Source organism: Triturus cristatus, chromosome 6 (assembly GCF_964204655.1).
Source record: "Triturus cristatus chromosome 6, aTriCri1.1, whole genome shotgun sequence".
Taxonomy (NCBI): Eukaryota; Metazoa; Chordata; class Amphibia; order Caudata; family Salamandridae; genus Triturus; species Triturus cristatus.
Window position 1 is genome coordinate 1,139,858,345 of NC_140589.1, and position 22,213 is coordinate 1,139,880,557.

Sequence of the window (22,213 nt, forward strand, 5' to 3'; positions counted from 1 at the left end):
TCTCTCACCATACCTGTTTTCTCTGCATACTTTTCACTCCAGAAGACATAGCTGTGTCCTACAATCCACACTGTGAACATGTTCCAAGGAGATCTGGATGCACTCAGGGGGTGTATTTCAGTAGAATGGGAAAAATAAATGAAAGACAGTTTGGAAATGGAGGCATACATATTTTTTTAAAATAAAAATAACTGATTGGCTGTTTCATACCATTCTACAATAAAAACTAGGCTGTATGTGTAAATTTATAGAAGCATGATTTGTATTGGTACAGAAAAATGTGTTACCAAAGAACAGTACTATGGATTTGCTGTTAGGTTTGAAAAGTCAAGCACTCCTGCTCTTTGGAAATGAAACATTGTTTGGTGAACTTCTGACCTAACTCTACACAGCAGTGTTTCAAGAGCTGTTGCTATGGTAGCAGGCAGAAGTCAAGTTGGGGGAAGGGTACTTTTGGAAAAGGGTTGGTTTTCAACCAATAGAAATGTGTGATTACATTTGAAAAAAAGGGGGAAGCACTGAGATTTGAAACTAACATGTATATGTGTGGAAAAAGAGAGGGAAATTTTGCCATTATCTGGTTCTGCTGAGAGGAGAGAGGTGTACAGAACAGAGATCCTGGCTCTGATAATCTGCTGTTTGAGTGCCACATTTCTTTCACAACTAACTAATGTTAAAGGTGAGTTTAGAGTTTGAGAGGGGATGTATATGGTAAATTAAGAAATGAATAATAGAATTGGAATTCCTTTTGTTGAAGTTGTGTTTATCATTTTCTGTTTTGGGAGAAATTTAAATGTGAGGAACATGTAAAATAATATGGACTATGTTTTCACGATAGATTAAGGTGTACTGGTATAAATAAGGAATACTTTTAGGGTTTGAGGTTGCACTCAGTAATGCAAATACATTCAGCATCACTAAGGCTGGTTGCCCTTGCTGGAGTGTAGTCAGTCACCCAGGTTACACATGTTGCTGGTCTCAGAAAGCTGTTTGGTATTGCTCTGGTGATTTTACATTTGCATTAGATGGAAAGGGGGAGGTATTTTTTTATGCAGAAGCAGACTCTTAGCACACAGCCAGCTGCTTATCCTGTGGAATCATGCACAGTATTCACAACCGAGTGGGGTTTGAGGTTTCAGTCAGTAATGCAAATACATTCAGCATCACTAAGGCTGGTTGCCCTTGCTGGACTGTAGTCAGTCACCCAGGTTACACATGTTGCTGGTCTGAAAATGTTGTTTGGACATGTGCTTTTTTAAGAATCTGAAAAGTGGATTCATAATGTGTCAGTCTGTAAAAGTACTTATTACTTGCCAAAAAAAAGAGTAGTAAGTGTGCTTTCAAATTGGCAAAGAAATTTCGTTTTCAGACTAATATGAAAACATGACTCTGTGTGCAAAGAGGAATTACAGGCAGAGATTTATTGCGTACTACTCTAGTAATTTTACAGTTGCATTAGTAGGAAAGGGGGAGCTATTTTTTTCTGCAGAAGCAGACTCTTAGCACACACCCAGCTGCTAATCCTGTGGAATTATGCACATAGTAATGCAAATACAAACATGTAAAATAATATGGACTATGTTTTCACCATAAATTAAGGTGTAGTGGTATAAATGAGGAATACTTTTAGGGTTTGAGGTTGCAGTCAGTAATGCAAATACATTGAGCATCACTAAGGCTGGTTGCCCTTGCTGGAGTGTAGTCAGTCACCCAGGTTACACATGTTGCTGGTCTCAGAAAGCTGTTTGGTATTGCTCTGGTGATTTTACATTTGCATTAGTAGGAAAGGGGGAGCTATTTTTTTCTGCAGAAGCAGACTCTTAGCACACACCTAGCTGCTTATCCTGTGGAATTATGCACAGTATTCACAACCGAGTGGGGTTTGAGGTTGTACTTAGTAATGCAAATACAAACATGTAAAATAATATGGACTATGTTTTCACCATAAATTAAGGTGTAGTGGTATAAATGAGGAATACTTTTAGGGTTTGAGGTTGCAGTCAGTAATGCAAATACATTCAGCATCACTAAGGCTGGTTGCCCTTGCTGGAGTGTAGTCAGTCACCCAGGTTACACATGTTGCTGGTCTCAGAAAGCTGTTTGGTATTGCTCTGGTGATTTTACATTTGCATTAGATGGAAAGGGGGAGCTATTTTTTTATGCAGAAGCAGACTCTTAGCACACACCCAGCTGCTTATCCTGTGGAATCATGCACAGTATTCACAACCGAGTGGGGTTTGAGGTTGCAGTCAGTAATGCAAATACATTCAGCATCACTAAGGCTGGTTGCCCTTGCTGGAGTGTACTCAGTCACCCAGGTTACACATGTTGCTGGTCTGAAAAAGCAGTTTGGACATGTGCTTTTTTAAGAATCTGGAAAGTGGATTCAAAATGTGTCAGACTGTAAAAGTGTTTATCACTTGCCAAAAAAAAGAGTAGTAAGTGTGGTTTCAAATTGGCAAAGAAATTTCGTTTTCAGACTAATATGAAAACATGACTCTGTGTGCAAAGAGGAATTACAGGCAGAGATTTATTGCGTATTGCTGTGGTAATTTTACATTTGCATTAGATGGAAAGGGGGAGCTATTTTTTTCTGCAGAAGCAGACTCTTAGCACACACCCAGCTGCTTATCCTGTGGAATTATGCACAGTATTCACAACCGAGTGGGGTTTGAGGTTGCACATAGTAATGCAAATACAAACATGTAAAATAATATGGACTATGTTTTCACCATAAATTAAGGTGTAGTGGTATAAATGAGGAATACTTTTAGGGTTTGAGGTTGCAGTCAGTAATGCAAATACATTGAGCATCACTAAGGCTGGTTGCCCTTGCTGGAGTGTAGTCAGTCACCCAGGTTACACATGTTGCTGGTCTCAGAAAGCTGTTTGGTATTGCTCTGGTGATTTTACATTTGCATTAGTAGGAAAGGGGGAGCTATTTTTTTCTGCAGAAGCAGACTCTTAGCACACACCTAGCTGCTTATCCTGTGGAATTATGCACAGTATTCACAACCGAGTGGGGTTTGAGGTTGTACTTAGTAATGCAAATACAAACATGTAAAATAATATGGACTATGTTTTCACCATAAATTAAGGTGTAGTGGTATAAATGAGGAATACTTTTAGGGTTTGAGGTTGCAGTCAGTAATGCAAATACATTCAGCATCACTAAGGCTGGTTGCCCTTGCTGGAGTGTAGTCAGTCACCCAGGTTACACATGTTGCTGGTCTCAGAAAGCTGTTTGGTATTGCTCTGGTGATTTTACATTTGCATTAGATGGAAAGGGGGAGCTATTTTTTTATGCAGAAGCAGACTCTTAGCACACACCCAGCTGCTTATCCTGTGGAATCATGCACAGTATTCACAACCGAGTGGGGTTTGAGGTTGCAGTCAGTAATGCAAATACATTCAGCATCACTAAGGCTGGTTGCCCTTGCTGGAGTGTACTCAGTCACCCAGGTTACACATGTTGCTGGTCTGAAAAAGCAGTTTGGACATGTGCTTTTTTAAGAATCTGGAAAGTGGATTCAAAATGTGTCAGACTGTAAAAGTGTTTATCACTTGCCCAAAAAAAGAGTAGTAAGTGTGGTTTCAAATTGGCAAAGAAATTTTGTTTTCAGACTAATATGAAAACATGACTCTGTGTGCAAAGAGGAATTACAGGCAGAGATTTATTGCGTATTGCTGTGGTAATTTTACATTTGCATTAGATGGAAAGGGGGAGCTATTTTTTTCTGCAGAAGCAGACTCTTAGCACACACCCAGCTGCTTATCCTGTGGAATTATGCACAGTATTCACAACCGAGTGGGGTTTGAGGTTGCACATAGTAATGCAAATACAAACATGTAAAATAATATGGACTATGTTTTCACCATAAATTAAGGTGTAGTGGTATAAATGAGGAATACTTTTAGGGTTTGAGGTTGCAGTCAGTAATGCAAATACATTGAGCATCACTAAGGCTGGTTGCCCTTGCTGGAGTGTAGTCAGTCACCCAGGTTACACATGTTGCTGGTCTCAGAAAGCTGTTTGGTATTGCTCTGGTGATTTTACATTTGCATTAGTAGGAAAGGGGGAGCTATTTTTTTCTGCAGAAGCAGACTCTTAGCACACACCTAGCTGCTTATCCTGTGGAATTATGCACAGTATTCACAACCGAGTGGGGTTTGAGGTTGTACTTAGTAATGCAAATACAAACATGTAAAATAATATGGACTATGTTTTCACCATAAATTAAGGTGTAGTGGTATAAATGAGGAATACTTTTAGGGTTTGAGGTTGCAGTCAGTAATGCAAATACATTTAGCATCACTAAGGCTGGTTGCCCTTGCTGGAGTGTAGTCAGTCACCCAGGTTACACATGTTGCTGGTCTCAGAAAGCTGTTTGGTATTGCTCTGGTGATTTTACATTTGCATTAGATGGAAAGGGGGAGCTATTTTTTTATGCAGAAGCAGACTCTTAGCACACACCCAGCTGCTTATCCTGTGGAATCATGCACATTATTCACAACCGAGTGGGGTTTGAGGTTGCAGTCAGTAATGCAAATACATTCAGCATCACTAAGGCTGGTTGCCCTTGCTGGAGTGTAGTCAGTCACCCAGGTTACACATGGTGCTGGTCTCAAAAAGCAGTTTGGACATGTGCTTTTATCAGAATCTGAAAAGTGGATTCAAAATGTGTCAGACTGTAAAAGTACTTATCACTTGCCAAAAAAGTAGTAGAAAGTGTGCTTTCCAATTGGCAAAGAAATTTCGTTTTCTGCCTAATTTCAAAGCATGACTCTGTGTGCACACAGGAATTGTTTTTAGATATTTAATTTGTGAAGGTGTTATTGTGATTTTCACTTCTAGGAAAGGGGTACATATTATTTTAAGATTTGAAAAGATCATAAAAAATGTAGTAATATATTTAAATAAAAAAAAGGAATTTTTTTTTAGTTTTTTTCAGGTATTGCTGAAGAGCAGTGAACAAAATTTAAGATGCCTACAAAATCCAGACTAAGGAAAAACCACAAAAAAAAACTATATTTGAAGACAACTGGAGGACCTAAGTTAGTTGGAGATGCTCATGTTGGGAAAAAGAAAAAGTCTTCTGGTAAGCAGACAAAAGATTTTTTGAAGAACATCTTCAAAAAAAGGAAAAATGTACAAAATGTCTGTACTGGAAAGAATGTTTTCAATAGAAAAAAACAGGAAAAAATTGAGAATTTAGTTAATGCAAATATACCTTCTGCAACAAAAAAGATTAACTTAAACAGAAAAACAGCGTTTAAAGAGATACGTAGAAAAATGTTTCAGAGAAGAGTTATGTCCAATTTGATAAAGGATGTGAAGAAATATAAGCAAAAGGCAAAATATTATAAGAGAAAAAAAGAAATTGAAGCCATTGCAGCAAAGGCATTAGAATTAAAAAGGAAACGATTCATTTTAATTTTGAATAGGATGCGTACATTAGATAAAATGGTTAATGTACTGAAATCACAATGCAAAAGGAAAAGAGTAGTGAAAAGAACAAACTTTTGTAAAGTGTTTTTAGGAGAATGGATGCATAGTTCAAGTAGTGAACCTTTTTTTAATGAAGAGAGTTATTTTCAAAGTAATAGTTTGCTGCATGCAGTTGACACCAGAGGTCGTGCTTATGAAGTGAAAAATGGTTGCATAATGGAGAAGGAGATAATGGTTCCAAGAGATGAGGTACAAGTGATGGCGGATGAGGCTATGGGGAGACGTCCTAAAGCCCCAGTGTACACTTGGAATTGTAGTAGTATTTGCACTGTGCGTCAGGAATCTATTGATAAATTTCGTGAGTTTCTAAGAGAATATAGTAAAAAAAAGTGTTAAACAAAAGATTAAGGTGCTTCAAAGTCTAGATCCATGCAGAGTGAGAGAGAATACTGGTTTGCAGGGACATTCTCTGGCTTGTCTATCTAGAAAAGTGTGTAAAAGTGTTTTTCATCATTTTAGGATGCTGGCTGTTCATCATACTGAAATGAGAAAGTTTGTGAGACGGTTGTATTTTGCTAAAAGTCCAGCAATAAAGTTAGATGAATTGAATAGGGCTCTGTTCCGTGGATCGGTATCGGATGTAGAGAAGGTTATTGATGAAATTCAGTTTTGTTACTTTGGTCCTGAACAAGACAGTGCAGAAAAGGACACAGTAAATGAGGAAGAAGTGGAAGAGAATGTAGAACCCTCTGTAAGTAAGACATTTAATGATCACATAACAAAATTTACAATAATCTCTAATGAAAGACCAAATATAACTTGTATTTGTTGCCGCAGAACTCATTATAGAAAACAAACTAGGAATGTTGATCTCTACAGAAAAAGTGATAATGAAGATAATTATAAGTGGAAGGATTTTGCCACATATATATTTCTTGAAAATTGTTTTGAATTGGGTGAAGATCAGCGTATTTGTAAATACTGTTACAACAAGTTAGTAGAAAATAGAATGCCGACCAGAGCTGTACATAATAATTTAGAATTGGATGTTATTCCTGCCGAACTTTCTGAATTAAATACATATGAGTCTATACTTATTCAATGTGTTCATCCGTTCCAGACCATAGTACGTATGGTAAATTACCTCCTTCAGATTTACTGAGAGGTTTAAAAGGTAGAGTGGTGTATTTGCCCTTGGATTTGAAAAAAAATATGGAAACTATTGATGCAGATACTTTGGAAACTGAACCATTAGTTATTCTGGTTAATGGTGTACCTACAAAGAATAAGAAGATTTGGCAGGAGCTGGTGGATGTACGGAAAGTACAAAGAGCAAATTTGTATTTGAAAAGGAATAACAAATGGTATGAATCAATTTATATAGAAGAAGAAGAAGAAGATTTACAAGAAGACACAGAAACACCAACTGGACAAATTGAAAAAGTGGACAAGTCAAAGGAAGAAGAAATGTATGAACATTTTAGCATACATCCTCTTCATTCAAAAGAAGTTATGGGAGACAATATTGATCACTTTCAGATGAAAAAAGCAAAAGGAACTCCCGTGAGTGTATGGGAGGAGAGCTTGGAAGCTCGATGTTTCCCCCAGCTGTTTCCTAAAGGAAAAGGAGGACGATACGATGAACGTCCAGAACAGATTCCAGCTTCTGAGTATCGGACTACAAGACTATATGCAGAAGATCCAAGATTTCGACAAAGTATTCCTTATTTGTTCCATCTTTTATTTGAAAGCGACTTGTCTGCATTATCATATGCAGTAAATCACATTTTAAAAAGTGGAGTACATTTACAAAATGTGTCTGCTAAGGATTTTATGGAGAAAGTGCAGCACCGAGATGATCATTTGGAAACACAACTGATCAATCTGATGGCTTGTCAGCGTGGGACAAATGAATATTGGTACCGACGCCATGGTGAATTAAAATGCATGTTACGAAATTTAGGAACACCAACATGGTTCCTTACCCTAAGCTGTGCTGAGTACGCTTGGGATGATTTACTGGATTTTCTACGAGAGGCAAATTCAAACATTAAAAACATCGAATACAAGACAGCAGGAGAACTGTGCTCATTGGATCCGGTTAATGTTTGCAGATATTTCAATCATAGATTTGAGGCTATGATGTCCTTCATCTGCAATAAAAAAAATCCACCTCTTGGAGAAGTAGTGGATTTCTTTTGGAGAAAAGAGTACCAGGCAAGAGGTGCTCCTCATATTCATATGCTGTTGTGGATCAAGGATGCCCCAAAGTTTGGAACAGATACTGATGAAGCAGTGTTATCTTACATTGAAGAATATGCAACATGTGCTATACCAAAAAGCACAGAAGAGAAAAAGTTAAAGGAGCAAGTTTTACGTTTCCAAAGTCATCGGTGTGGAAAATACTGTCGACGGAAATACAAGAGCAAAGATAAATACTACACTAAATGTCGATTTGGATTTCCTAGACCTGTTATTTCAAATGGAAGAGTAAACAGTTTTATGTCATCTGTGAGACATACTATCACAAGAAAATCACCTAAGAATACCTACAACCTAAAAAGAAAAGAAGAATCAAAAAATATAAATGACTACAACCCAGTCATTTTATCCATGTGGAATGCTAACATGGATATACAGTATGTAGCTGACAATTCCATTGCTGTTGTTCGATATGTAACGTCTTACATTACTAAATCTGAAAAAACTGAATTGAAAGAAATGTGGGAAGAGATTTCTCATGAGAAGACTGTCAGTAAGAAGCTGTACAGTTTCAGTTTAAAGATGTTATCGCATCGAGAAATTGGATCCTACGAATGTTCAGATAGGTTATCTTCTGCAAGTCTCTACTCGAAATCAAGAAGAATAATTTGGGCAAGTTTAGGCCTTGCAGCAATGAGAAATCGGGTACTGAAATCTGTTGGAGAAATTGAATATTTGGCCGAGAATGACCCAGAAAGTACAGATATTTTGAAATCAAACATGTTGGACACATATTATCCCAAAAGAAGTCATCATCTGGAGAACATGTGTCTCTATGAAGTGCTGCAGAACTACATTTATTCACGGAAAGCCGCAGAAGACATCAACAATGGAAAATATAAAGTCATTGGTGAGGAAGGATGTTTGGTGAAGCAAACAAAAGGAAGTTTGATAAATCACAGTAAGCTGAGTTGCGACACTACTGACAAAAAGGAATTTTACTACTTGGCTCTTTTACAGCTGTTTAAAACATGGCGTACAGAGGATGAACTACTGGGAGAATTTCAAAGCTATGAAGATTCTTTTAATGCTTGCAAAGACAGCATACAATGCAGTACATTCTCAACTTATGTGCAAATGTTAAATGAAGAAATTGAACAGGAAACTACAATTGCAGCTGAAGTAGCTAGAGACAGTTCTCAAGACAGCCAAAGTTCAGGAACACTCAGTCAAGATCCCCTAGGACAACCAATCGTTGAAAATGAAGCATCAATAGTCATGAATGAAGTGGAAACGGCTATGAATCAAGCTCAAGAAGAATTTATAGACTTACAAAATTTGGAAAGACAACTGAATGAAGAGCAGCAACAAATTTATGAAGAGATCAGAAACAAAATTGATCACGGATTTCTACATGAAAAAAAAGAGTGCTCATGCACATCATTTCATCCAATCAGGATGTATGTAAGCGGCCAAGCTGGAACTGGAAAAAGTTTCCTAATAAAAGTCATCAGAAGCTACCTACAGCAAAAAACGGATTCTACTTTGTCTTGTGTGGTTACTGTTCCAACTGGGTTAGCAGCATATAACATAAAAGGAATCACCTTACATCGTTTGCTAATGTTACCAGTGGAGCATGAGAACAAAATACAATACCACAAGCTAACTGGAGAAGCATGCTTGGAAGTTTCAAGAGTATTGAAGAAGATGCAAGTTCTCAATATTGATGAGGTGAGCATGGTATCAAACTTAATGCTTGCCTTTGTGCATTTAAGAATGCAGCAAATTCTAAGGACAGACTATGACGTGTTATTTGGTGGAAAACATGTCATAGTTTTTGGGGATCTTCTACAACTTACTCCAGTTAAAGGACAACCAGTGTTTAATACTGTGACACATGAAGACACAAAGAAGTCATTGGGAAGCATCGGTAATGCAAATATTTGGTCCTTCTTTGAGTACAAGGAACTTACTACTAATATGAGGCAAGCAAACGATGAAGAATATGGAAGTATTCTGAAAGATATCAGAATTGGACTACTGACTGAAGCTGGCACAAAAGCATTACAGAGTCGGTTGCTACATAATTTATTTCCAAAGGAAGAAATAGTTGCAGAGAAGATATACAAGAACATTGCAGAAAAGAAAAGTGTCATCTGCTTAATGCCAACTCTACGTGAATGCTCAATATTCAATGAGGAGCTTTTGAAATTGGAAAAGGAAGATATCAGGAAATTGGAAGCAGTGGACAAAATTCAAGATGGAAGAATTACTATCACATTAACAGGCACACTGAAAAATAAATTGGATTCACTAGAGAAGAACATTTCCAAAACTGCTGGATTAGAAAAAAATCTATATGTTTGCATGAACTGTAGAGTATTTTTAAGGAGAAATTTGGATGTTGAAAAAGGTTTAGTTAATGGAGCTATGGGAAGAGTTGTGGGTTTTATTAATTATCAGAAAAAAGATGGAATTGAATGTTTAAAAATAAAATTTGATCAGATAGAAGAAGTTATAGACATTTGTCGTTGTACAGTTCGTTTTATGCTTGTGAAAGACTTATATGTACAAAGGAAACAGTTTCCGTTTTCTCTAGCGTATGCTGTAACTATTCACAAGTCTCAAGGATTGACTGTAGATTGTGCTTTTGTGAACATTGGTTCAACTGTGTTCAAAGAAGGTATGGCTTATTTAGCTTTGTCACGAGTGAAAACATTATCTGGTTTATTCATGATAGACTTTGATGACTCAAAAGTTAGTGCTGATACAAATTGTGTAAAGGAGTATAATAGATTAAGAAGAACCTATGCTCCTCATTTAGGTCAGTATCCTGTGTTAGAGAAACGTGTAGTTTCTCGTAAAAGGAGAAATGAGAATATCTGTAATGAAGATGTAGAGAGGAGGAAAAAAAAGAGGAGTGATGTAATTGCAAGCAAAAAGAAAAAGGAAAATGAAGAAGAGGTTGTAGGATGTCATTTTGAAAATAGCTCTGGTGTCAACTGCTACGCTAATGTAGTGCTGAATGTTGCATTTTATCTGGAAAGTGTGCAAGAGCAGATAATAGTAAATCAGAGAAAAAGATTCTGTTCTGAGTTGAGTCTCCTTTTTCAAAAGCTGAGTAATGATAAAACTCAAATGGAAAGTGCTACTGAAATTAGAAAACTTTTAGATGTATGTTCAGGACGAACACAGTTTTCTCAAAATGTACAGCAAGACGCACAGGAATTCTTGATGTTTTTTCTTCAGGTACTGGAAGAAGAAGGGGTTCCCATTGAAAATATGTTTGGTGTCTCTTATAAATGGGAACATAGTTGTAAAAACTGTTTCAATACATGTGGCTCTAATGTTGATTCTGAAAGGTTTATTTATTTAACATTGCCAGAAAGTAAAACAGTCACTTTTGCTAAATTAGTTAAAGATGCTAATCATAACATGGAATGCGGTGAGTGTCAATCTGAAATGTTTTCAACGTTAATTTTAAAGGAATACGGACAGTATGTAATTTTAATGATGCAACGATGTAAAGCTGATGGTTCAAAATTGGATACTTTAATAAAGAAGTTTACAGGACAGCAATTATCAATTTCAGGAAAAACTTTTGTAACAGTTGCAATAATTTTCCATGAAGGACCTACTGTTACTTCTGGACATTACACAGTTTATCTTAAATGTGAAAAAGGCTGGACACTGTGTAATGATTCCCAATTGATTTTCAAGCAACGTTTGTCTTTTGATTTAGCAAATTCCTATCTAATCTTCCTGAAACCAAAATTTTAGAGAGACTTGGCAAGATCTGTACAAAACAATTTTTCCATTTTATTGGATTACCATTGGAATTTTCAAAAGAAATGATTTTTCAAATTATCATTTGGCCTAATGGAAAGGTAACCAATTGTAATGTGGACTTTTTTAATTTTTAATGAAACTTTCGAAAACCAAAAATTTAGACAAAATCGGTAACATCTGCTCAATTTAAATTTTGGAATGTTATTGGATTGCCATTGGAAATTTATTCAAAAAAGATTTTTAAAATTACTATTTGGCCATGAGGAAAGGTAAACAATTGTATTGTGGACTTATTTAATTATTAATTAATCTTTCGGAAACCAAAATGTTAGAGAGAAACGGTAAGATCTGTACAATTTAAACTTTAGAATTTTATTGGATTACCATTGGAAATTTAATCAAAAAAGAATTTTAAAATTACTTTTTGGCCTAAAGGAAATGGAACCAGATGTATTGTGGAGTTATTTGAGATATAATATTTTTGTGATTATACTTCCGAAACAAAATTGACAGACGGTATTTTAAAGAAATAATTATTGATATTATATGATATTTTTTAAAAATATTATGCATTTCTATAATGTTATGTTTAAGTAAAAGAGATTGTGGGCTTTTTTAAAACAATCTTTGAGATTGTTATTTTTTTTTTGCCCGCTGTTAAATGATGAATGCAATTGCTTTCACAATTTATAGTGAAATGCAATATATTCTGAAAACAGCAAAAAAAAGGCAAAATATTTTTTGGGAAAAATATGTAAATACGTGTACTGTGTTATATATTGATTTATTAAATATTAATACTTTTTTCTTTTTTTTCAGATTGTGAAAGAAAATTTTCAAAAAAAACAACCATTTTTTCAAGTAATTTCAATTACATTTTAATTAAAAATTAAATTGTTGGGTGGGTCAGGTAAGTGAGAAATTAGATGGTCCCTTTCTTCCAGTTCATCTCAAAAAGATTTTTAGTATTTAGTTATTAATTCCTCAAGGATCTTGAGATGTGGTAATTGATTTTTAGTGTTTTAAAAAAAAAAAAAAAAAGAAAACGCTTACCGTACGCGTACGGTAAAAAAAAAAAAAAAAAGAAGTTTTAATGAAAAAATAAAAAAAAGTTGAGAGGTAAGGTTGGCTCTTAAGAGCCGTTGTGTTCATGCAGGGACAGAGGAAAGGAAGTATGGGAACATTAGCTGGTTGGACATATGTGCTGGTCTATTTTGTTGTTAATGAGGGGAAGACTGGTCTCCCTATGAACAATTAGACCATGGCAAAATGAACACCGCATAGTAACCCTACCAAACCGAGGGTTCGTTTCCAGAGGAACAGAAAAAGGTGAATCTGCCCCCACAGATGAAGGGCTCTGCGGAGTTTCCGAAGAAGAACTCGGCTGAGCTGCTGTGGATGTGCTTGGTTGACTTACTGAAGGGTTGCCCCTAGTATGTCTAGCATGTGTCCTAGGGTGTACATCGTGAAGGTGTCTCAACATAGTGTGATTCCCGAAGGAATACTTCTTGTTGGGATTACCTCGCGAAAGTACACGCTGGCACAGCTTGCAAGTCACCAAGGCAGCATTGACTTTTTTCTCACCCTCTGGAAAACTGAAATACTCCCATATGAAAGAGCTTTTCTGTTTCCTCCTTCTCTGCCTGATGGTGGTGCTGCTAGCCTCACTCTCAGTAGAAGAGTGCTGGTCTGCCATCGTATCCCAAAGACAAGTCAGCTCCTTCTCCTAAGGGATCACAAGCAGAAATGAGGGGAATGGGTGTGGTGTAGGAGAGTTCTAGAACTGAAAGTAGTTTCAACCAATCAAAAGTTGTGTTTCATGATCACATGACCCACCGTGCGCGTACGTTACGCTTACGGTGCACTTACGGTGCGCTTACGGTAAAAGTACGCATGCGCGTAAAAAAGACACGCGCTCGCGCGCATGCGCAAAACAGTCACTCCACAACACTTCCGCGTAACGTGCGCGTGTAGCGTACACGCCTACGCGCCCCACGCGCAGTACGCACAGCTACGCAAATTGCGTAACTATACGCAAACAGAGTAGATAAATTACGAACATTGCGTAAACCGTACGCTTACCGTACGCTTACCGTACGCGCACTAAAAAAAAAAAATATATATATTTTCTATGTTATACTAATATATCTTACCTGTTTGGTAAAAAAAAAAGAGAAAAATTGATATATTGCAGATTTTTTTTTTTTAAAACATAGTATTTTAAGAGAATAAAAAGATTAAAAAAAAACTTGTTTTTTTTTTAAAAAAAACACATTTAATATAAGAATTTATAATAAAAAAATCATACAAAATCAATAAAAAAACTATGGGAATCACATATGTTATAGGTAAGAATTAGCCTTTAAAAAGCCATACAAATTCACTGAAAAAACCATGGGTTTCACACACGTTATAGTTAGAAATTAGCATTTAAAAAACCTTGCAAATTCACTGAAAAAAACATAGGTTTCACACACGTTATAGTTAGGAATTAGCATTTAAAAAACCTTGCAAATTCACTGAAAAAACCATAGGTTTCACACACGTTATAGTTAGGAATTAGCATTTAAAAAACCTTGCAAATTCAGTGAAAAAACCATAGGTTTCACACACGTTATAGTTAGCTGGACATTTCACTCGTAAAAAACCAATGAAATTTCCCCGTTATAGTTAGTTAAGCTAACTATAACTCGCGCGCCCGCAATGCACTGCTGATGACGTCACATATTACATCACTCATGACATGGTCAGTGACATCACTCATGACATCACTGATGACATCTCAAATGACATCACTGATGACATCATCCTTGTGACAGAGTGGTAGACCTCCTCTCACCCTAATATAACCTTTGATACAAACATTCAAAAATAGAGACTGAAATTTAAAAAAAAATGGACATACCAATACCAATTACAACAACCTCTTCAATAATTCTAAGATCCACATAAACATCCACTCATTCACCAACAGTCCTGTACAGTCACCCATACGTGTACTCACACATCATATGTACTCATACACCTATACATCCTGTAACACAATGCCACTCATCCATAGAGTTACTCACACACATAGTCACTCATGCTAATAAAGAATCAAACATACGTTTACTTGCATATACATTTATACACACACCACCACACTTACTTCTACAGAAACTTACACATACTTAGTCTTTTAAACAATCACTTATAGAAACACATACTTATTCATACAGGAACTCTTTCAATCTCTCACTCTCACATATACTCACTTATATACACCAATAGTCACATATACTAGTTTAAAACATATGTAGTTACTCATAAAGACACTATTGAGACAGCCATTCACTCACTAACACACCCATACACACACTCATCCACCCATACAGTCCTGCACACATGCTGTCTTCAACACATACAAACAGTGAGTCACTCATTCATGCATCTATGCACTACGTAATACCCCCCACCGAACCATGCAGACACTCAGACACTCATACTGAGACTTAAAAAACCAACATAACCTATATAAACACCCATGTAGCTACTCACCAACCCATGCAGACACTTATACACAAAGTGAGAGACTGATACAGGTATTTACACATTTAAACATTACTCACTTAGCCATGTATTCAAAAAGATACACTTAATCAGTCAGTAATACAATCAATTTTTCAAAAACAAATCATCCATTTAGACACTTATATACTCATTTATTCTTCCATCGACCTTGAGATATACATATATAAAACATATTTAATTTTCAGAAAAACACACATTCACTGGATGATGTCATCAGTGATGTCATTTGAGATGTCATCAGTGATGTCATGAGTGATGTCACTGACCATGTCATGAGTGATGTAATATGTGACGTCATCAGCAGTGCATTGCGGGCGCGCGAGTTATAGTTAGCTTAACTAACTATAACGGGGAAATTTCATTGTTTTTTTACGAGTGAAATGTCCAGCTAACTATAACGTGTGTGAAACCTATGGTTTCTTCACTGAATATATATATATATATATATATATATATATATATATATATATATATATATATATTACCTACTGGCGGTCGCCAGTAGGTAGTTATAGTTAGGACCCCTTTTCCATAGGAAATCCGCAACATTCTATTTTGAATAACTTTGGCGCCGGTTGACGAATCCTCGCGAATTTCTCAAAATAGGTGGGGCGCTACGCTCCGCTCCTACCCTGAAAGTCTCGGGGGGATTCGTCAAGCGGGGGCTGAGATAAAACGGGGGTCCCAAAACGCGTTTTCCCCATGCATTTTTCCATAGGACCTTTAGAACGAGCTACAGCCCGAACGGCTGAACAGAATTACTCGAAATTTGGCAGAGAGGTAGTCCCTAGGTCAAGGAAGTGCCTTTTGTAGGTTTGGTGTAAATCTGTTCAGTAGATTCTGAGAAAATAGCCTTTAAATCAATATATATATCTGAGCCCGCTTACGGTACGCTTACCGTACGCTTACGGTAAGCGTACGGTGGTGTGCGCGAGCGCGATTCTGATTGGCTCTTAGATCTTAGTAAACATTCGAATCGGCCGAAACCAGGAAGCGGCGGCCGCCATTTTGTGTATTTCACTCTGAAAAAAAGAGTGAAAACAAGAAAAGGGGGCAAAGAGGAGAGTAACAGACCCCCTAACATTTGTAAGGGGGTCAAAGAAGGACAGAAAAGTACAAAAAAAACATTTATTGATTTTTTAAAAAATCACGGGGTACGCGTACGGTAAGCGTACGGTAAAAAATAAATAAATAAATAAATGAAATGCAGAATTAAGAGTTTAGATATTAGGGAGCTCTAAAAAGAGCTGTTGTGTTTAAGAAGTCATTTTTTTAAGTGGTACTTACAAGTAAGTACCGATGCAGAGTCTAAGGTTCAAAAGGAAGACTCTGTTCCCTTCATCATTGAAGTGCACACCATCTCCTCTATAAATGTCTTGCATGTCATAACGCAAGTTGTTGTGGTAAATGGCACCCATACCATAGTCACGGAGGAAAGCAGAAACAGATTTGTTGACGTGCTTTCTTGCTTTGTCAATCTGCGGACAGAAATGATTGGACCAGTTCCATTTTTGCCTTTGGCATATGTTGGAAAACACAAAGGCAGTTTTAGGGAAAAGTGAAAACAGTTGTGCAAAGGTGTCCTTCATAAGCATTTCCAGACCTACCCCAGTCAAAGTGCCTAGGTCATTGCCACCACAGTGCACTATTATGAGGTCAGGGTGTTGGATTTGCATGAAGGATTTCACCAATGGCATCAACTGGTGCCACTTTAACCCTCTCTGACCAATCCATTTAATGTCTACATTTGGCAAAGCAAGGTCTCTCACCATATCTGTTTTCTCTGCAAACTTTTCACTCCAGAAGACATAGCTGTGCCCTACAATCCACACTGTGAACATCTTCAAAGGAGAACTGGATGCACTCAGGAGGTGTCTTTCAGTAGAATGGCAATATGAAAAGAAAGACAGTTTGGAAATGGAGGCATACATATTTTTTTCAAAACAAAAAGAACTGATTGGCTGTTTCATACCATTCTAGAATAAAAACTAGGCTGTATGTGTAAATTAATAGAAGCATGTTTTGTATTGGTACAGAAAAATGTGTTACCAAAGAACAGTACTATGGATTTGCTGTTAGGTTTGAAAAGTCAAGCACTCTTGCTCTGTGGAATTGAAACATTGTGTGGCGAACTTTTGACCTAACTCCACACAGCAGTGTTCCATGAGCTGTTGCTATGGTAGCAGGCAGAAGTCAAGTTGGGGAAAGGGTACTAGGCAGAAGTCAAGTTGGGGGCAGGGTACTTTTGGAAAAGGGTTGGTTTTCAACCAATAGAAATGTGTGATTACATTTGAAAAAAAGGGGGAAGCACTGAGATTTGAAACTTACATGTATATGTGTGGAAAAATAGAGGGAAAGTTTGCCATTATCTGGTTCTGCTGAGAGGAGAGAGGTGAACACAACAGAGATCCTGGTCTGATAATCTGCTGTTTGAGTGCCACATTTCTTTCACAACTAACTAATTTTAAAGGTGAGTTATGAGTTTGAGAGGGGATGTATGTGGTAACTTAAGAAATGAATAATAGAAATGGAAATTCTTTTTGTTGAAGTTGCGTTTATCATTTTCTGTTTTGGGAGAAATTTAAATGTGAGGAACATGTAAAATAATATGGACTATGTGTTCACAATAAATTAAGGTGTACTGGAAAAAAAAAGAATAGTTTAAGGGTTTGAGGTTGGACTCAGTAATGCAAATACATTCAGCATCACTAAGGCTGGTTGCCCTTGCTGGAATGTAGGCAGCCACCCAGGTTACACATGGTGGTGGTCTGAAAAAGCAGTTTGGACATGTGCATTTAAGAAAATCAAAAAAGTGGTTTCATAATGTGTCAGTCTGTAAAAGTGATTTTCACTTGCCAAAAAAAAAGAGCAGTAAGTGTGCTATCAAATTGGCAAAGAAATTTCGTTTTGGGACTAATGTGAAAACATGACTCTGTGCAAAGAGGAATTATAGGCAGAGATTTAATGCGTTTTTATCTGGTGATTTCACAGTTGCATTAGATGGAAAGGGGGAGCGATTTTTTGGGGGAAGAAGCAGACTCTTAGCACACATCCATCTGCTTGCCATGTATAATCATGCACAGTATTTACAAGCCAGTGGGGTTTTTAGGTTTCAGCCTGTAATGCAAATACATTCAGCATCACTAAGGCTGGTTGCCCTTGCTGGAGTGTAGGCAGCCACCCAGGTTACACATGGTGGTGGTCTGAAAAAGAAGTTTGGACATGTGCATTTAAGAAAATCAAAAAAGTGGTTTCATAATGTGTCAGTCTGTAAAAGTGATTTTCACTTGCCCCAAAAAAAAGAGCAGTAAGTGTGCTTTCAAATTGGCAAAGATATTTCGTTTTGGGACTAATGTGAAAACATGACTCTGTGTGCAAAGAGGAATTATAGGCAGAGATTTATTGCGTTTTTTTCTGGTGATTTCACAGTTGCATTAGTAGGAAAAAGGGGGAGCGATTTTTTGGGGGAAGAAGCAGACTCTTAGCACACACCCATGTGCTTGCCATGTATAATCATGCACAGTATTTACAAGCGAGTGGGGTTTTCAGGTTTCAGTCTGTAATGCAAATACATTCAGCATCACTAAGGCTGGTTGCCCTTGCTGGAGTGTAGGCAGCCACCCAGGTTACACATGGTGGTAGTCTGAAAAAGAAGTTTGGACATGTGCATTTAAGAAAATCAAAAAAGTGGTTTCATAATGTGTCAGTCTGTAAAAGTGATTTTCACTTGCCAAAAAAAAAGAGCAGTAAGTGTGCTATCAAATTGGCAAAGAAATTTCGTTTTGGGACTAATGTGAAAACATGACTCTGTGCAAAGAGGAATTATAGGCAGAGATTTATTGCGTTTTTATCTGGTGATTTCACAGTTGCATTAGATGGAAAGGGGGAGCGATTTTTTGGGGGAAGAAGCAGACTCTTAGCACACACCCATGTGCTTGCCATGTATAATCATGCACAGTATTTACAAGCGAGTGGGGTTTTCAGGTTTCAGTCTGTAATGCAAATACATTCAGCATCACTAAGGCTGGTTGCCCTTGCTGGAGTGTAGGCAGCCACCCAGGTTACACATGGTGGTGGTCTGAAAAAGCAGTTTGGACATGTGCATTTAAGAAAATCAAAAAAGTGGTTTCATAATGTGTCAGTCTGTAAAAGTGATTTTCACTTGCCAAAAAAAAAGAGCAGTAAGTGTGCTATCAAATTGGCAAAGAAATTTCGTTTTGTGCCTAATGTGAAAACATGACTCTGTGTGCAAAGAGGAATTATAGGCAGAGATTTATTGCGTTTTGCTCTGGTGATTTCACTGTTGCATTAGATGGAAAGGGGGAGCGATTTTTTGGGGGAAGAAGCAGACTCTTAGCACACACCCATGTGCTTGCCATGTATAATCATGCACAGTATTTACAAGCGAGTGGGGTTTTCAGGTTTCAGTCTGTAATGCAAATACATTCAGCATCACTAAGGCTGGTTGCCCTTGCTGGAGTGTAGGCAGCCACCCAGGTTACACATGGTGGTGGTCTGAAAAAGCAGTTTGGACATGTGCATTTAAGAAAATCCAAAAAGTGGTTTCATAATGTGTCAGTCTGTAAAAGTGATTTTCACTTGCCAAAAAAAAAGAGCAGTAAGTGTGGTTTCAAATTGGCAAAGAAATTTCGTTTTGGGACTAATGTGAAAACATGACTCTGTGTGCAAAGAGGAATTATAGGCAGAGATTTATTGCGTTTTGCTCTGGTGATTTCACAGTTGCATTAGATGGAAAGGGGGAGCGATTTTTTGGGGGAAGAAGCAGACTCTTAGCACACACCCATGTGCTTGCCATGTATAATCATGCACAGTATTTACAAGCGAGTGGGGTTTTCAGGTTTCAGTCTGTAATGCAAATACATTCAGCATCACTAAGGCTGGTTGCCCTTGCTGGAGTGTAGGCAGCCACCCAGGTTACACATGGTGGTGGTCTGAAAAAGAAGTTTGGACATGTGCATTTAAGAAAATCAAAAAAGTGGTTTCATAATGTGTCAGTCTGTAAAAGTGATTTTCACTTGCCCAAAAAAAGAGAGCAGAAATTGTGCTTTGAAATTGGCAAAGAAATTTCGTTTTGGGACTAATGTGAAAACATGACTCTGTGTGCAAAGAGGAATTATAGGCAGAGATTTATTGCGTTTTTTTCTGGTGATTTCACAGTTGCATTAGATGGAAAGGGGGAGCAATTTTTTGGGGGAAGAAGCAGACTCTTAGGACACACCCATCTGCTTGCCATGTATAATCATGCACAGTATTTACAAGCGAGTGGGGTTTTCAGGTTTCAGTCTGTAATGCAAAAACATTCAGCATCACTAAGGCTGGTTGCCCTTGCTGGAGTGTAGCAGTCTGGACATGGGCTTTTTAAAAAATCTGAAAAGTGGTTTCATAATGTGTCAGTTTAAAAAAATATTAATACTTTTTTCTTTTTTTTCAGATTCATATAGAAAATTTTCGAAAACTAGAACCATTTTTAAAGCTATTTTTAAAAAAAACAAATGAATAAATACTTTTTTGAGTGAGTATGGTAAGTCAATAATAATAATTGTAGTCTCTCAAGGACCTTGTAATGTGATAATTGATTTTTAGTGTTTTTTTTAAAAAATAAAAAAAAAGTACGCGCACCGTACGCGTACGGTAAAAAAAAAAAAAAAAAAGTTTTTAAAAACATATGTAAAAAAAAGATGAAAGATAAGGTTGGCTCTTAAAAGAACCGTTGTGTTCATGCAGGGACAGAGGAAAGAAAGCATGGGAAAATTATTCAAAGTGACAAATGTGCTGATCTATTTTGTTGTTCACTAGGGAAACACTGGTCTCCCTATGGCAAATTAGATCTTGACAAAAGGCGCATCGAATATCAACCCTTCGAAATCGAGGGTTCATTTCCAGAGGGCCAGCAAAAGGAGATTCTCCCCCCACAGATGAAGGGCTCACCTGACCTGCAGAAGAAGGAGTCAGCTCTGCAGATGATGGTCCAGGCTGAGCTGCTGTGGATGTACTTGCTTGTCTTTCTGAAGAGTTACCTCCAAAAAGATGACCATGTGTCCTTTTGTGTACATCCTTGAGGTGTCTCTTCATGGTGTGATTCCCAAAGGAATACTTCCTGTCAGGATTACCTCTAGAAAGTACACGCTGACACAGCCTGCAAGTTACTAAGGGTGCATTCACCTTTTGCTGGCCTTCAGGAAAAGTAAAATAATCCCATACATAAGAGGGCTTTTGTTTCCTCGATCTCTGCCTCAAGACAGTGCTGCTAGTGCTAGCCTCACTCTCAGAAGAGCTCTGCTGTTCTGCCATCGTATCCCAAAGACAAACCAGCTCCTTCTCCTAAGGGATCACAAGCAGAAATGAGGGGAATGGGTGTGGTGTAGGAGAGTTCTAGAACTGAAAGTAGTTTCAACCAATCAAAAGTTGTGTTTCATGATCACATGACCTACCGTACGCTTACGGTACGCTTACGGTACGCTTACGGCAAAAGTGCGCATGCGCGTAAAAAAGACACGCGCTTGCGCGCATGCGCATAACAGACACTACCCGACACTTCCGCGTAACGTGCGCGTGTAGCGCACACGCGTACGCGTCCCACGCGGAGTACGCGCGGCTACGCAAATTGCGTAACTATGCGCAAGCAGCGTGGATAAATTACGGACGTAGCGTAAACCGTACGCTTACCGTGAGCTTACGGTACGCGTACTAAAAAAATAATAAAAAAAATAGAAAAAAAGTACTGCAAATAAATTTTACATGTTTATTTTAAAAAATATATTAAAAAAACATATTAAAGAATTTTAAAAATTTAATCATAGTCTTTATAAAAGGTAAGAAAATTAAAATAAAAATATGTTAGAAAAAATAGAAGAAAAAAAAAAAAATTAGCATTTAAAAAACCTAGCAAATTCACTGAAAAAACCATGGGTTTCACACACATTATAGTTAGGACTTAGCATTTAAAAAACCTTAGAAATTCAGTGAAAAAACCATAGGTTTCACACACGTTATAGTTAGGAATTAGGATTTAAAAAACCTTAGAAATTCAGTGAAAAAAACCATTGGTTTCACACATGTTATAGTTAGCTGGACATTTTACTCGTAAAAAACCATTGAAATTGCCACGTTATAGTTAGTTCAGCTAACTATAACTCGCGCGCCCGCAATGCACTGCTGATGACGTCACATATTACATCA